Source organism: Balaenoptera physalus (genome assembly GCF_965194825.1).
Source record: "Balaenoptera physalus genome assembly, chromosome: 10".
NCBI lineage: Eukaryota > Metazoa > Chordata > Mammalia > Artiodactyla > Balaenopteridae > Balaenoptera > Balaenoptera physalus.
The window spans coordinates 109,413,642-109,430,152 of record NC_138889.1 but is presented as its reverse complement, the minus strand read 5'-3'; the positions used below and the strand labels follow the sequence as shown (position 1 = coordinate 109,430,152).

General features: G+C 37.4%; 1 protein-coding gene and 1 pseudogene across 8 annotated transcripts in view; one reads left to right on the top strand and one right to left on the bottom strand.

Annotated features, from left to right (window-relative positions):
- PPP6R3 (protein phosphatase 6 regulatory subunit 3) overlaps positions 1 to 16,511 on the bottom strand; it is a 129,071-nt gene that overhangs the window by 102,058 nt on the left and 10,502 nt on the right. The window contains exon 1 of one of the 7 annotated variants that reach the window (XM_082476450.1): positions 5,721 to 5,818. The exons of the other annotated variants lie outside the window; for them this stretch is intronic. The gene's annotated coding sequence lies outside the window, so the exon portion shown is untranslated. Of the gene's footprint in view, positions 1 to 5,720; positions 5,819 to 16,511 lie in introns of those variants that run through there. 7 annotated transcript variants of the gene reach the window in all.
- On the top strand, positions 6,406 to 15,079 carry LOC309667700 (nuclear nucleic acid-binding protein C1D pseudogene; annotated as a pseudogene). The gene has a single exon. The product of its transcript is annotated as a nuclear nucleic acid-binding protein C1D pseudogene (transcript).

Sequence of the window (16,511 nt, the reverse complement as noted above, 5' to 3'; positions counted from 1 at the left end):
GGCACACTCCAGTTGTAAAAGACAGAGCCTGGCTCCTCTTTTCCCTCCCAATATCCAATTCATCAAAATTTTGTCAACTCCATCTTCTGGGTATCTCCCCTTCTTCACCTTCCTCTGCCACCACCCGGAGGATAAGAACAGCTTCCTAATTCACCTCCTGCGTCTCCTCTGGCCCCTTTAAGCCACCGTTTCCTGCGTTCCCAGTCAGTGTCCTCTGCCACTCCATGCGAGTGATGATAACAATGAGGATAATCTGATCTATGCGGTCCACTGCGGCAGCCACATAAGGCTTCTAAGCACATGGAACACAGCTAGTTCGAACTGAGAAGTATGTATGTGTAAAACATACACTTGACTTCAAAGACTTAGTACAAAAGAAAGAAGGGAAAATATCTCATTAATAATTTTATATGACATGCTGAACTGACAATGTTTTGTATTACTGGGTTAAATAAAATACATTAAAATTAATTTTACCTGTTTCCTTTTCATGAGGCCACTAGAAAATTTATGATTACATATGTAGCTTGCACTGTATCTCTATTGAGACACTGTCCTGATTCACTGAGGGCACCAGCATGCCATCTTTTTAAACCACGTGTGACCAAAGCATTGAAAGCACCAGGCCTGGCACTGGGCAGGCACCCAGATATCTGCTGAAAGAATTATGGTCAACAATCGGTATCCTTTACGTACACTCATTTAAAAACAAAACACTGAAAATTTAGCTCTTACTTGAAGTTGAACCACACTTTTAAAGTACAATTTGGGCTTCCCTGGTGGCGCAATGGTTAGGAATCCGCCTGCCAATACAGGGGACATGGGTTTGAGCCCTGGTCCAGAATGATCCCACATGCCGTGGAGCAACTAAGCCCGTGCGCCACAACTACTGAGCCTGCACTCTAGAGCCCGTGAGCCACAACTACTGAAGCCCGCGCGCCTAGAGCCCGTGCTCCACAACAAGAGAAGCCGCCACAATGAGAAGCCTGCGCACCGCAACAAAGAGTAGCCCCTGCGCGCAGCAACGAAGGCCCAACACAGCCAAAAATAAATGATAATAAATAAAATAAATTTTAAAAAATAAATGAAGTACAATGTGTATTAAAACAACTTTTTTTTTTAATTCAACAAATGTATATACTGAGACCTGCTCTGCAGAGCACACCAGAGCCAGGTGTCCTGACTTCTGGCTGGCGCTGCGGCAGGCTCACTGCGCCCAGTCACCCTTTCATTAAGGAAACCCACAACATGGAGTCAGAGAAAGGCCTTCTTTGCTTTTCATATTTTGCATTCTTACAGTAAATCATCATTTGAATTTATACAAATAATACACAAATACATTCTTCTGAACTACTGAAACAACACAGATCAAGTGACGACCTCCGTCTACCTGCCCAGCTCCTTCTAATCCCAGTAATCGGTTTCAGAATTGTTAAGAAAACTAAGTTGAAACTTTACACATACGTGAATTTTAAGAAATACTTTATCTGCTTCTCTAACATTCATCCTAATTATGTCATTAATTTTTGTAATTTTTTGGTGCTAAATTTTCTGTTAGAAGGGAAAGTCAGAAACTGGGGAAGACTGGAAATTTAAGGTGGCCTAAAAAGATTTTGAGTCATCAACCCTTAAAACCTAGTCATCATAATTCAAAAAATCAGCCATGAGAGAAGGAAAGCTAGTGGACAGTACAAGGAGGAAAAAAAAAAAAAGCAGACGGTTAACATGGAAAGTCTAAATAATAAGATTTAGGTAGTGATCATCTTGTAATGTATTTAAATGTCCAATCACTATGCTGTACACCTGAAATTAACATAATATTGTTACACCAACTATATGTCAAGTGAAAAAACAAAACAAAACAAAACAAAAAATCTGGGAGGTGGGGCTTTGCAAAAAGTATCACACCACCTTATGTTATGCCCTGCAACATTTAAACTACCAGAGGGGGTGTGGTATCTTCAAGAGGGCAAGGCTTACAGTCAGTGTGGGGTTTTCTAAAGAAACAAAAAATGCACTCTCAGATGGCCTCACAAACACACAGAGTACATTTCAAAACAAACATTATTACATTTTAAGTCTAGAACTATAATCTGAATGGATTTCAAAGTGATTTAGGTTGGAAGCCCTTTAAAAATTTCAATTTGGGTCCACATTCAACCTCCAGAGACAGATCACAACCAAAGAAGACACACAAGCGAGACTGCAGGAAAGTTTACACCCAAACAGAGAAACTTACAACTACCTGCTTACAAGGCAGAGGACACTGTGGGGATACTACAAGACAAAAAAAATCGAGGTCTTCTACAAACAGATGGAAAGTGAGGTAGGGGGAATTGTTTTAACTGGTAGACCTTATTTGGATCCTGATTTGCCAAAATTAGAAAACTGTATATATAAAAATTATGACATTTGAGACAACTGGAAATTTCAACTCCGACTAGGTACTGGATAGTATCAAGCAACTGCTTTGTGGGAGTTTTATTTAGATGTTATAGTTTTGTGCTTATGTTATGGTTAAAACAAAAAAAAGTGTTTATTGTTGAAAGATCTATACTGACATATTTACAGAAGAAACAAGATAATCATTTTGGGATTTTCTTCAAAGTAATATGTAAGGGGCTAGCCATAAAGGAAAAATTAATCAACTGAATTACATGAACTCCTCTTCCTCCAAAGACACGATGACAATCCACAGAGTAGGCAAAGATATTCACCATGTTTGTATCTCCTGAAAGATTCATATCCAGAATAAAAGAAACCCTACCAAGTGTTGTGTTTGAAAATATGTCCACAAATTCTTTGACACTCCTTTCAAAAAGGGAACTTAACTCCCCAAGGTGGGATGATGTAGTGAGTCTCTTCTAACAAACAGAATATGGCAAAATTAAATGCCATGAGACTTTTGAGGTTGTGTCATAAAAATGATAGCTTCCACTTGGTGCTATTTCTCTCAAATCACTCTCTCAGGGGGAAGTCAGTCACCATGTCCCGAGGACAGGACACTTAGGCAATCCTGTCAAACGCCTACATGAAAAGGAACTGTGGCCTCCCACTGACAGCCGGGACTAACCTGCCAGGCATGCGAATGAGCCACCTTGGGAAGGATCCTCCAACTCCAGTCAAGCCTTCAGAGGTTGATGACATCCAAGCCAAATGGCCCAGCCAAGTCGCTCCCAAGTTCCTAACCCACAAAAACTATGAGATAATAAATGTTTATTACTGTTGTTATAAACCACTAAGTTTGGGGATAATTGCTATGAAGCAACAGAGAGTTAATATGATAAAACAGATAATGCAATAGACAAAAGAAAAGGAGACAAATATTACTCTTCATTAAAAAAGAATAACTAGGGGGTTGGGGAAGGGAAGGATTGAGAGTTTGGGATTAGCAGATGCAAAATATTGTATATAAGATGGATAAACAACAAGGTCTTACCGTATAGCACAGGGAACTATATTCAATAACCTGTGATAAACCATAATGGAAAAGAATATTAAAAAGAATGTATATATTGGGATTTCTCTGGCAGTCCAGTGGTTAAGACTCCATGCTCTCACTGCAGGGGGCACAGGTTCAATCCCCGGTAGCGGGGGGCTTCCCTGGTGGTGCAGTGGTTGAGAATCTGCCTGCCAATGCAGGGGACACGGGTTCGAGCCCTGGTCTGGGAAGATCCCACATGCCGCGGAGCAACTAGGCCCATGAGCCACAACTACTGAGCCTGCGTGTCTGGAGCCTGTGCTCCGCAACAAGAGAGGCCGCGACAGTGAGAGGCTCGCGCACCGCGATGAAGAGTGGCCCCCGCTCGCCGCATCTGGAGAAAGCACTCGCATAGAAACGAACACCCAACACAGCCAAAAATAAATAAATAAATTAATTAATTAATTTTAAAAAAAATCCCCGGTAGGGGAACTAAGATCCCACATGCCACGTGGCGTGGCCAAAAATAAATAAATGAATGATGAATGAATGAATGAAAAGAAAAAGAATGTGTGTGTGTATGCGTATATATGTATGTATAACTGAGTCACTTTGTTGTGCAGCAGAAATTAACACAACATTGTAAATCAACTATACTTCAATAAAATTTTAAAAAGATAAAAATGAAAAAGGATAACTAAACAACCAAAAAAAAGCATGAAAAGGTGCTTGACTTCACTAGTGCAAATTAAAACTACTGTAAGGTATCACTACACAGCTAGGGGTGTAGCTAAAATGAAAAGCATGAAAGAAAGATACAAGCTATTAAAGACAGTATGGAGTAAGCGGAACATCACGCACTGCTGGGGGAAGTGTAATCTGGCACAGCCACTTTAGTAGATGCAGCCACAGTTTTCCAAAATGGAATATATGCACACCTCTACAAGCTAGCAATTTCACTTCTAGGTATATCCCCAACAATCTCACACACAATGTCAAGAGAAAAACTCAGACACAAGTGAACATACCATAAGATTCTATTTATTTAAGGAACAAAACTTAATGCAGTTAAGTATCAGGATACTGGCTGCCCTCGGGAGAGAGGAGGGTATGACTGAAAGGGGACAAAGGAGATACCCGGGACCCAATTACCCAGGTGGGTTTCAGACTTTGAAAATTTCATTTATGATGTGTACTCTTCTATATTTCTATTACAATTCAACAGAGTTTTAAAATAGTAACAATCCAGGAGAGAAGTGGGGATTGAAGGAGTAAGTAGGGCAGGACTGGCCTTGGGTTTATGGTTGTTGGAGCTGAGTACCTGAGGGCTCATTACACTATTCTCTATTTGTGTGCGTTAAAATTTTCCCCTAATAAAAAAGATTTTAAATATACATTAATATAAAACTGGCTAGAACGGCTGATAAAAGCATAAACTGGGGTAATTTTTCTGGCCATAGATATCAAAGGGTGTTAAAAATCTATACATTCCTTGACCCAATTACTCTGCTTTAATGAGTTCACACTAAGGTATTTATCCTGAGTAAAAAAGTCTTATATATAACAATGTCCAAAGAGTTTATAACAGAAAAAAAAAGAGAAATGTCTAAATATAGAGGTCACAGGACACTGTGGGGACCACCACAGGATAAACAATCCAGGTCACCCACAAACACATGGAGCCTGAATAACAATGATTTTATCTGCACCAAGGTTCTTTTATCTATCCACTAAAATACAGTCATTAACAAAGATGTGATCCACATCATTACATCACCAAAAACATGCAAATTAAAACAATGTGACACAACTACACACCAATTAGAATGGCCAAAGTCCAAAACACTGACACCAAATGCTGGTGAGGATGTAGAGCGACAGGAACTCTCAATCACTGCTGATGAAAGTGCAAAGTGGTACAGGCATTTGGAAGACAGTTTAGCAGTTTCTTACAAAACTAAACATATTCTTACCATACAATCCAGCAATCGTGCTCCTTGGTATCTACCCAAGGAAGTTGAAAACTTATGATCACACAAAAACCTGCACACAGATGTTTATGGCAGCTTTATCCATACTTGCCAATACGTGGAAGCAACCAACATGTCCTTCAGTAGGTGAGTGAATAGACTTTTCCCCTCCCCTCATGTTTCTGGGAGGGGGAAAAGAACATTTTCTTTTCTATTTTTTTTTTTTTGAAATATATCAGGACATTCCGTTCTTAACAAAGCTCACCTTCAAAAAAAAAACTATTTTACCAGAGCCTAACCCACTGAGGTTTTACCAGAACCTAACCTACCTGGAGGAAGGGAAATATCCAACTCCAGCCCCCTCTAACCTTCCGCATGAGGAAAGGGAAGTACACAACTCCAGGCCACTCTAGCCATCCTGTACCACCTAAGAAAAGGAAAAAAGCAGAGAAGCACTGGTGAAGTTCACAGTTCAGGGGCACAGGCTCACCAAAAGACTGAGACTGAATCATAGCACTACAGAACATTTCCCCTCCCCAGACATTTTACCACTACATTTCCAAAGGTCTATTCTTCACAGTTCCTTTTACCAGTGCATCATGTCTGCCTTTCAAAAAAGATTACGAAGCATACTAAAAAGACAAAAAAGTTTGAAGAGATTGAACAACCATCAGAACCAGTCATGTATGCCAGAGATGCTGGAATTATCAGACCACGTAAGCTAAGAGCTTTAATGGAAAAGGCAGACAACATGCAATAATGGATAAAATAATGCAAATAGATAAAAATTCTAAGAAAGAATCAAAAAGAAATGCTACAGACCAAAAATACTGTAACAGAAATGAATAATGCCTCTGATAGGCTCATTAGTAGACTGGACATAGCTGAGGAAAGAAACACTGAGCCTGAAGATATGACACTAGAAACTTCCAAAATGGAAAAGCAAAGAGGAAAAAAACTGGGGGGGGGGGGGGGGGGGGTGCGGTGGGGGGTGCGGTGTGCAAACTATCCAAGAGCTGTGGAACAACTACAAAAGGTATAACATACATGCAATGGGAATACCGGAAGGAAAAGAGAAAAGGAATAGAAACAATATTTGAAGCAATAATGACTGGGAATTTCCCCCAAATTAATGTCGGACACCAAACCACAGATCCAGTTATCTCAGGGAACACCAAACAGGATAAATGCAAAAAAACAAAAACAAAAACAAAAACCTACACCCGGGCATATCATATGTTGTCTACAAGAAACCCACTTTAAATTCAAAGACACATATAGGTTAAGAGTAAAGGGAAAGAGCCAGACCATACTAACACTAATTAAAACAAACTGGGAGTGGCTATATTAATTTCAGACAGAGAAGACTTCAGAGCAAAGAAAGTTGTCAGTGATAAGAAGAGTTATTACAAAATGAAAAGGGGGTCAATACTCCAAGAAGACATAACAATCCTTAATGTTATGCAGCTAACAACAGCATCAAAATACGAGTCAAAAACGGATAAAACTGCAAGGAAAAATAGATGAATTTACTATTATAATTGGGGACTTTAACACTCCTCTATCAGAAATGGACAAATCCAGCAAGCAGAAAATCAATAAAGACACAACTGAACTCAACAGCACCATCAATCAACTGTATATAATTGACATGTATGGACTAATTCATCCAGCAGTAGCAAATCACACATTCTTCTCAAACACACATGGAATACACACCAAGATGGACCACATTCTATGAAATACACCTTAACAAATTAAGAACAGAAATCATACAGTGTCTGCCCTTAGACCACAATGCAATTAAACTAGAAATCAGCAACAGAAAGATAGCTGGAAAAACCCAAAGTACTTGAAGATTACACATTACACTTCTAAATAACACATGGATCAAAGACAAAAAAATCTCAAGAGAAACTTTAAAAATGTCTGAACAAAATGAAAATACAACTTACTAAAAACTTTGGGGGATGCAGCAAAAACAGTGCTTAGATTAAAATTTATAGAATTGAAAGCATATATTAAAAGACATCTAAAATCAATAATCTAAGCTTTCACCTTAGAAAACTAGATAAAGAAGAGCAAATTAATTCCAAACTACGCAGAAAATTGAAATAATAAAAATTAGGGCATAAAAGAATTTTAAAACAAGAAATCAGTAGAGGAAGTCAACAAAACCAAAAGCTGATTCTTCAAAAACAACAACAACAAAAAAATCAATAAAACTCGTAAGACTTTTTCCAGACTAAGGAAGAAAGAAGACCTAAACTGCTAATACCAGAAATGAAAGAGGGGAATCACTACAGATCCCATATACAATAAAAGGATAATAAAAGAATATTATGAACAACTCTATAGCCGCAGATTTGATAACCTAGATGAAACGGACCAACTCCTTGACAGATACAATCTACTCCTTGACAGATACAATCTGTCACAACTCACATAAGAATAGACAGTTTGAATAGGTCTACACATCTATTAAAGAAATTGAATCAATTATTAATAACCTAAAACAGAAAGTATCACGTCCAAATGGGTTTACTGATGAATTCTACCGAACATTTAAAGAAAAAATTATACCAATTCTCTATCATCTCTTCCAAAAGACAGAAACAGAAGGAATACTTCCTAACTCATTCTATGAGACCAATCATGCTCCTTGATATTTACTCAAACGAACTGAAAACTTATGTTCACACAAAAACCTGCACACAGATGTTTACAGAAGCTTTTTCATAACTGCCAAAACTCGAAGGCAACCAAGATGTCCTTCAGTAGGTGAGTGCATAGACTGGTACAACCAAACAATGGAACATTACTCAGCACTAAAAAGAAATGAGCTCTCAAGCCTTGAAAAGACATGGAGGAACCTTAAATGTATATTACTAAACGAAATAAGCCAGTCTAAAAAGTCTACAATGCTGCATGTTTCCTACTATATTTCATTTTAGAAAAAGGAAAACTATAGAGACATTAAAAAGATTAGTGAGGTCATTGGAGAGCGCTGCTCGCTGTGGGCCGAGCCGGTGCGCCACTGACGTCACCGCTGCCAACTGCTTTCTGGGAGGCAGGGGTGGAAGGCCTGAGAGTTGACAATAATGGCAGGTGAAGAAATTAATGAAGACTATCCAGGAGAAATTCATGAATATTTATCAACATTTGAGAATTCCACTGGTGCTGTGGATGAGATGCTGAAGACCGTGATGCCTGTTTCTAGAAATGAGTTGTTGCAGAAGTTGGACCCACTTGAACAAGCAAAAGTGGATTTAGTTTCTGCTTACACATTAAATTCAATGTTTTGGGTTTATCTGGCAACTCAGGGAGTCAATCCTAAGGAACATCCAGTAAAGCAGGAACTGGAAAGAATCAGAGTATACACGAACAGAGTCAAGGAAATAACAGACAAGAAAAAGGCTGGCGACCTGGACAGAGGCGTGGCTTCAAGAGGGTGTTGTAATAAATGCCCTCTGGGAACCAAAACCTAAAAATGCACCCAAAGTTGCCAATAAAGGAAAAAGTAAAAATTAACCTTTTGGTTTGATGTACACATATTCCAAAAGTATATAATTTTTTTGTGTGTGTGGTTAAGAATTTTATTCTTTTTCTTTCTTTTTTCTTTCAATTTACTTTTTTTTTTTTTTTTAATTGGAGTGTAGTTGCTTTACAATGTTGTGTTGGTTTCTGCTGTGCAGCAGGGTGAATCAGCTATACGGACACATGTATCCCCTCTTTTTTTGGATTTCCTTCCCATTTGGGTCACCACAGAGCATTGAGTGGAGTTCCCTGTGCTATACGGTCTGTTTTCATTAATTATCTATTTTATACATAATAGTGCATATTTTTATTGTTTTCCACAAAATAGACAATGATTATGTAGCATTGTAAGGTTTAAATGTATTCCGTATTGAATTCATATATAAAATCTGTATGTTAAATTTGTAATGCTAAATACCTTTCCCCCCAGAAAGATTAAGTTATATTTATTGATTTTCTAATAGAACACTATGAGGTTTTTAACACTGTGGTATATTTTATATTTATAGTTTACTGTCTCTTGACAAGACTCTTATTTCCTTATACAGGTCACTCTTTCAAGTGCCATTTTATAAGCAACTATGAAATTTAAGTTAAATGTTCTTTGTAAACATTTGTCTATTTTCAGTGAATAATGATTTTATGAAGTATGCTGAAGTTATAAATACACCTGTTTTCATTATATAATATTAAGAAAAAAAAAGATTAGTGGTTGTTAGGGGTTAAGTCTGAGGCACGGATGAACAGGCAAAGCACAGAGGATTTTTAGGGTAGTGAAACTGTTCTACAGACTACTACAATGGTGGATACATGTCATCATACATTTGTCTAAACCCACAGAATATACAACATTAAGAGTGAACCTAATGTAACGTGCAGACTTTGGGTGATAATGATGTGTCAACGTAGGTTCATGGAGGTTCGAGGGGGGGGCGCGTGGGGAGACAAGGAGTATATAGGCTTCTGGCTCTGTACTTCTGCCTCAATTCTGCTGTGAACCTAAAACTGCTCTATGAAATAGTTTATTAATTTAAAAAAATGGTTAAATGTAAATTTGTGTTATGCATGTTTTACAAGAAAAGATTTGCTAAATCACTGTTCATTTATAGTAGAGCTTATAAACGTCATATATGTCATACATCACTTGAAAAGGAGATAATAGAAAAGCTTTCTAAAAAAAGGCTTCCTTCCACTGCTTAACAGTTGTACTTTGTACGTAAAGATAAAAAGCAAAGAATCCAGCTTATAATTTAGTATTTTACCTATTTCTGTACCAAACACTAAACTTCTAAAAGCTTCTAAGAACAAAGTGCTTTATTGTAACAAACTAAAAGCAAGCCAGGGCTTCCCTGGTGGCGCAGTGGTTAAGAATCCACCTGCCAATGCAGGGGACATGAGTTCGAGCCCTGGTCCAGGAAGATCCCACATGCCGCGGAGCAACGAAGCCAGTGCGCCACAACTACTGAAGCCTGTGCGCCTAGAGCCTGTGCTTGGCAAAAGAGAAGCCACTGCAATGAGAAGTCCGCGCACAGCAACCAAGAGTAGCCCCCGCTCTCCGCAACTAGAGAAAGCCCTCGCACAGCAATGAAGACCCAACGGAGCCAAAAATAAATAAAATAAATAAAAAGATAAATAAAAGCAACCCAAATTTGTTTGTGATTAAAAATAAAAATCTAAAGCCCACTGAAATGGGAAATGGCTATAAAGTATACCAGTAACTAAAAAGAAGGCAGATCTCTGTGTACTGCATGGGACTCAATGAAAAGTGATGAATGATAAGAAAAAAAAAGTGTATGCCTAACACTGTATAGTTTCTATAAGCACATATGTAAGTAATACAAACACATTGAAAAAAATCAAAAAAACAGAGACAAAACTATTAACAGCAGAAGACAGAAAAGAATTGGGGGAAGGTGAGCAGAAGAGATTTTAGTCTTACCTATTTTTACTTTTTTTCAAAGCAAATATAATCACATATTGACTAATTTTTTTAAACTAAGGCTTCTATTCTAAACAGAAAAACGGCAACAAAGTAAAAATGAAAATTTCACAATATCCTATTACCAGTCAAGATTTCAAAACCAAAGCCAGTGAAAGAGTTCATAAAATAAGATATTAACCATTAACAAAGTCAGCATAGCCTTAATCACTTGTTCTGTGAAAGTTTATGACTTTTACATTAATACACTTGCAAGGGAAAAAAATAAAACCCTACAAATTCAAATTACCCGAAGTTATCTTCTATGGAAAAGGGAGGAGAACTTTAACATTACTTCCATTTTATATAGGAAGAAGCTGGGGCTCAGAAAGTGAAATAATTTGCCCAAAGTCAGTCAGTGGTCAAACCAAGATTCCAATCCAGTTCTCATCAACTTAAAAACCCTTTCCCGAAATCATTCTGGCTAGACGTCCTCCCTCCCTCCCAGAGGTTCCTTCTTCATATAAAAGATGAACATCCTACACTCACCTTAAGGTGAAAAGAGTTAAAACTATGCAAGTAATGAATCAAGCACAAGTGACAACCGTAATAACAGGCACTGGGCAAACAAAATAGGAAGAGACAATTACATCTACCCAGTGTAAGGCAGGTACGTAAGCAAGGGCAGGCTGCTGAAGGTTTACACTAATCAAGAGGCAATTCAACAGTCACTGATGCCAAAAATTGAAAAACTTTAAGCCTGACAATATGGTAAATGGCAGGAATGGACTCTACTTTTTGCAGGGGATAAACATAAACATGCCCAATAATGTTTAACTTTAATCCTCACAACAATTCTGCTAAACCAGCTCTCTCTCTCTCTACCCTGTGCCCCCTACAACTCTTCCTCATTCTTTCCTCGTTGCCCTAGAAGATTATCAAACTTTATTTTTTGAAATTTGATGAAAACAATAGTTACAATACCGATGCATTTCAAGCTCCTTGGCCTCACTGAAAACTACTGGGCTAGGACTGAAAGTACTTACTAACTCTTTACTCCTGGGGTCAGCGGCACTGGCGCCAAACCCCCTAACTCTCCTCAGTTTACAAGTCCTGCTAGCCACACTGTCACAAAGCGAGTTCCAACCCAGCCCAGCCTATGCTAGTATGTTCCTCCATGCCTCTTTTAATTTATTAGTCAGAGTAAGAAAAGACTTAACATAAAGAAGTATAAAACCGTCCCCCCTCTCCCTCAGGATAGGCCACTATTATAAATGCTGAACCCTACCCTTTTCCTTTCGCAAAGACAGATTCAGCTCATAATCTATTTTGATCCACATCCCTTTTCCAGATTGTTTTTGGTGTTCTATACTTGGCCAGAGTCACATTTAAAGTTCACATAAACGTTTCCTAGCAATCAAATGACCCCATTTAAAAAAGGTAACTAGTCTTGAAATCTTTTCCATTTCTGGATATAAAAATGAGCTAATTAATGTGAAGGACCAGAAAATCTTTAAGAAATTCCTTATTAACATAGGAACACTCCATTTAAAGGAGGGAAAAACAATCGCACTTGCCAGCTCTTAACAAAATGAACATCCTCGGAACTTCCCTGATGGCGCAGTGGTTAAGAATCTGCCTGCCAATGCAGGGGACACGGGTTCGAGCCCTGGTCGGGGAAGATCCCACATGCCGCGGAGCAACTAAGCCCGTGCGCCACAAATACTGAGCCTGCACTCTAGAGCCCACGAGCCACAACTGCTGAGCCTGCGTGCCACAACTACTGAAACCTGCGCACCTAGAGCCCGTGCTCCACAACGAGAAGCCACCGCAATGAGAAGCCCGCACACCACAACGAAGAGTAGCCCCCGCTCGCGACAACTAGACAAAGCCCGCGCGCAGTAACGAAGACCCAACACAGCCAAAAGATAAAAATAAAATTTTTTTTAAATGAACAGCCTCTATTACTGGCAATTTTTAAAGTTTTTTGAATACTGATTGACACATATCCAAAACAATATCTGGTACATGACTATTCAAAAGTAGCAAGACACCAAAAGAGCAATCCAAAATAAAAGGTAATACCAGCAATCTAAAAATAAAAAAAGACTAAACATATCTGCTGGACTGGCCAACATGAAGAGCACTTTAGGCACAGAATACCTCAAATTCCTGGATAAGGAACAACTGACAGCTCACTTCTAATTCTAATCTAGTTAGGCAATAGCTGCATATAAATTGAGACTAAAAGCATTCAATAGTTCTTATAAGGGTAAAGATATCAATTAACTTTGGGCCTTAAGTTAAATATGAAATGATTAAGATCACCAAGAAAAGAAGCGTCTAATCTCTTACTGGGTGTAGGTAAAAAGGGTAGACAGGAATGAAGGAAAAAAATCCCACAATATATAGACAAGAAAAGGAAAAGAACAAAAAATAAGCCCAATTAGCACAAAATACGAAAGTAGAAATAAACCAAATATGTCAATCACAACTAATGTAAATAGACTAACCAGCTTAAAGTCAAATTATAAAAATGCAATCTAGCTGTGTGCTACTTTCAAAGGGCACTCCTAAAACATTAAGGGCACCAAAACTTGATAGTTAAAGGGCAGAAAAATATATACCAGGCAAACATTAACTAAAGTCCCTTGGTACAGCTATGCCAATATCTGACAAAATATATTTTAGTGGAAAAAATGTTCCTAGAAACAAAAATTCGTTACAGAATGACAAACTGTGCAAGTCACTGGAAACTTAGCAATTCTAAACTTATAGATAGAAAGCAAAAATTGAGAGAACTATAGGAATTTGACAAATGTTCCATCACAATGGGATTTTAACAACACCCCTCTCTGTAACTGATGGAACAAGCAGACAATATTAGTTAAGGACACTAGTTTGAATGTGAAATCAATTAATGTGTTTCATCCAATAGACATGGGAAAACCTGACCTTAAAATTGGAAACACATTCTTTTTGAACACACGTGGAAAACTAATAAAAATTTGCCACAAACTAGACACCATTAAAACAGCCTCAACAAATTTCAAACAATCAAAATCACACTGGACCACATTTTATTAGCACAATGTATGTTAGCAATCAATAACAAAGATTAAAAGATACAGGGCTTCCCTGGTGACACAGTGGTTAAGAATACACCTGCCAATGCAGGGGACATGGGTTTGAGCCCTGGTCCGGGAAGATCCCACATGCTGTGGAGCAACTAAGTCCGTGCGCCACAACTACTGAAGCCCATGTGCCTAGAGCCCATACTCTGCTACAAGAGAAGCCACCGCAATGAGAAGCTCGCGCACCACCACGAAGAGTAGCCCCCACTCGACGCAACTAGAGAAAGCCCGCGCACAGCAATGAAGACCCAATGCAGCCATAAATAAATAAATAAAATATAGATCAATATATCAAGATTTTTCAATAACTTTCTAAATTTCTAAGTCAGAGAAGAAATCAAAGTGAAAATGTGAATACATTCAGAACTAAAAGATAAAAATTTTGCATAGCAAAACTTCTGAATTGGAGCTGAAGTAGTATTTAAAGGGTAGTTACTACCTTATTTACATATATATGTATACATGTATACAAAAGACCTGAAAATCAATGAGCTAAGAATCCTGCTTAAGAAAGTAAATATTAGTAATTAATTACAAATCAGGCAGAATCATAAGATATAATTTTCTGCCAATATATTTGAAAACAAGGACAAAATAAATGTTTTAGAAAAATTACCAAATGTGACTCAAGAAAAAGAAGACTCTAATGATCCTATAAATATTAAAGCAACCAAGCCAGTAATTTCTAAATCCCAGACAGAAAACACCAGGCCCTGATGGTTTTACAGGCAAGTTTTATCAAAATGAAAGAACAGATAATTCCAATTTTACATACAAACTCTCTAAGAGAATAAAAAGGAGGAAACACTACAGCTCATTTTATTAGACTGAGAATACCCTTGATAGTAAAACTCATAAAGCTGATACAAAAAAGGAAAATTAAAGATCTTACCAATGAACATAGATACATAAATCCTAAGATATTAGCAACTAAAAAAATATATATATCTAAGGGAATTCCCTGGCGGTCCAGTAGTTAGGACTTGGCACTTTCACTGCTGGGGCCCAGGTTCAATCCCTGGTCAAGGAACTAAGATCCCGCAAGCTGAGTGGCATGGTCAAAAAAAATACATGCCAAAAACGAAACAAATAAACAATTTTTTTAAAAAAAGAATATGTCATGACTGAGCTGGATTTATCCCAGAAATGTGAAATTAATTCCAATATTACCTTTTAGAGCAATTTTTCATATTACTAGATTAAAGGAGAAAAACTGTAATATCATCCCAATAGATGTAGAAAATGCATTCAATTAAGTGCAATGCCCACTTGTGATTTTTTTTAAAATTTCTCCATAAACTAAGATTGAAGAAATCTTCCTCAACCTGTTAAAGGAAAAAAAAAGTATCCACACATTTAATGGTGAAAAATAAAAGCATTTCCCTTAAAACCGGGAATATGACAAGGATGCCCGCCATTACCATTTATATTCCCCACTGGCTGCCATGAAGCAGTGCAGTTAGAACTAGAATTAAGACATAAAAAGTAAAAGGACTGAAAAGAAATGAACTATCATTATTCAAAGATTAGATGATTATCTACATAAAAACTCGCAAGAGTCCACAAGCAAATTATTACGTTAGAGAAGTTAAAGAATATAAAAGTCACATATAAAGTCATCTTCATTTCCATTTACCAGCAAATAGAAATTTTTAACTTAAAAAAAAATTTACAACATCAACAGAAACTATAAAGTAACCAAAAAACAAATCTATCAACAACGACAACAACAAATGCAAGACTTGTAGAAGGAAAAAAACATAAAACTTTTTAAAAGACAACTACCTAATAAACCAAATAATCTATTTCCTCTTCTACTTGGGTCGTATGAGGGCTAGAAGAAAAGATTAGCAGATACTAAGATCCATTTTTGCCCTTTTATTACATGCTTTCAATAAACATTTTTTTAAAAATCCCATAAACACAGTAAAGAGACAGGTCACAAATTGGGAAAGGATATTTGTCACACAAAGAATTAATAAAAATCAGAATATATAAGAATTCCTACAAATAAGAAAAACCAAACAACACAAGAGGAAAAAAAATAAGACATACACAGGTATTTCACAAAAGAAATCCAAATAGCCAAAAAAATGCTCAACTTCAGTAGTAATGTGAAAGAAAAACATTAAAACCATGCAGAAATAAATGAATTAATAAAAATGGCCGAAGAATTACTTGAATAGACGTTCCTCTAAAGAAGATATACAAACAGCCAATAAAGACATGAAAAGATGCTCAACAGCATTAGTTATTCAGGAAAGGCAAAATCACAATGAGATACCACACTTCACTAGCATGGCTATAATTTTTTTTTTTAAAGGGAAAATAATGTATGTTGGTGAGGACATGGAGAAATTAGAACCCTGATACAGTGTTGGTGAGAATACAATATGGTACAGTCACTTTGGAAAACAGTTTGGTAGGTCTTCAAAATGTTAAACACAGTTACATTACCCAACAATTCCACTCCTTAGTATACACCAAGAGAAATAACTACCTATGCCCCTCCAAAGACTTATACACAAATG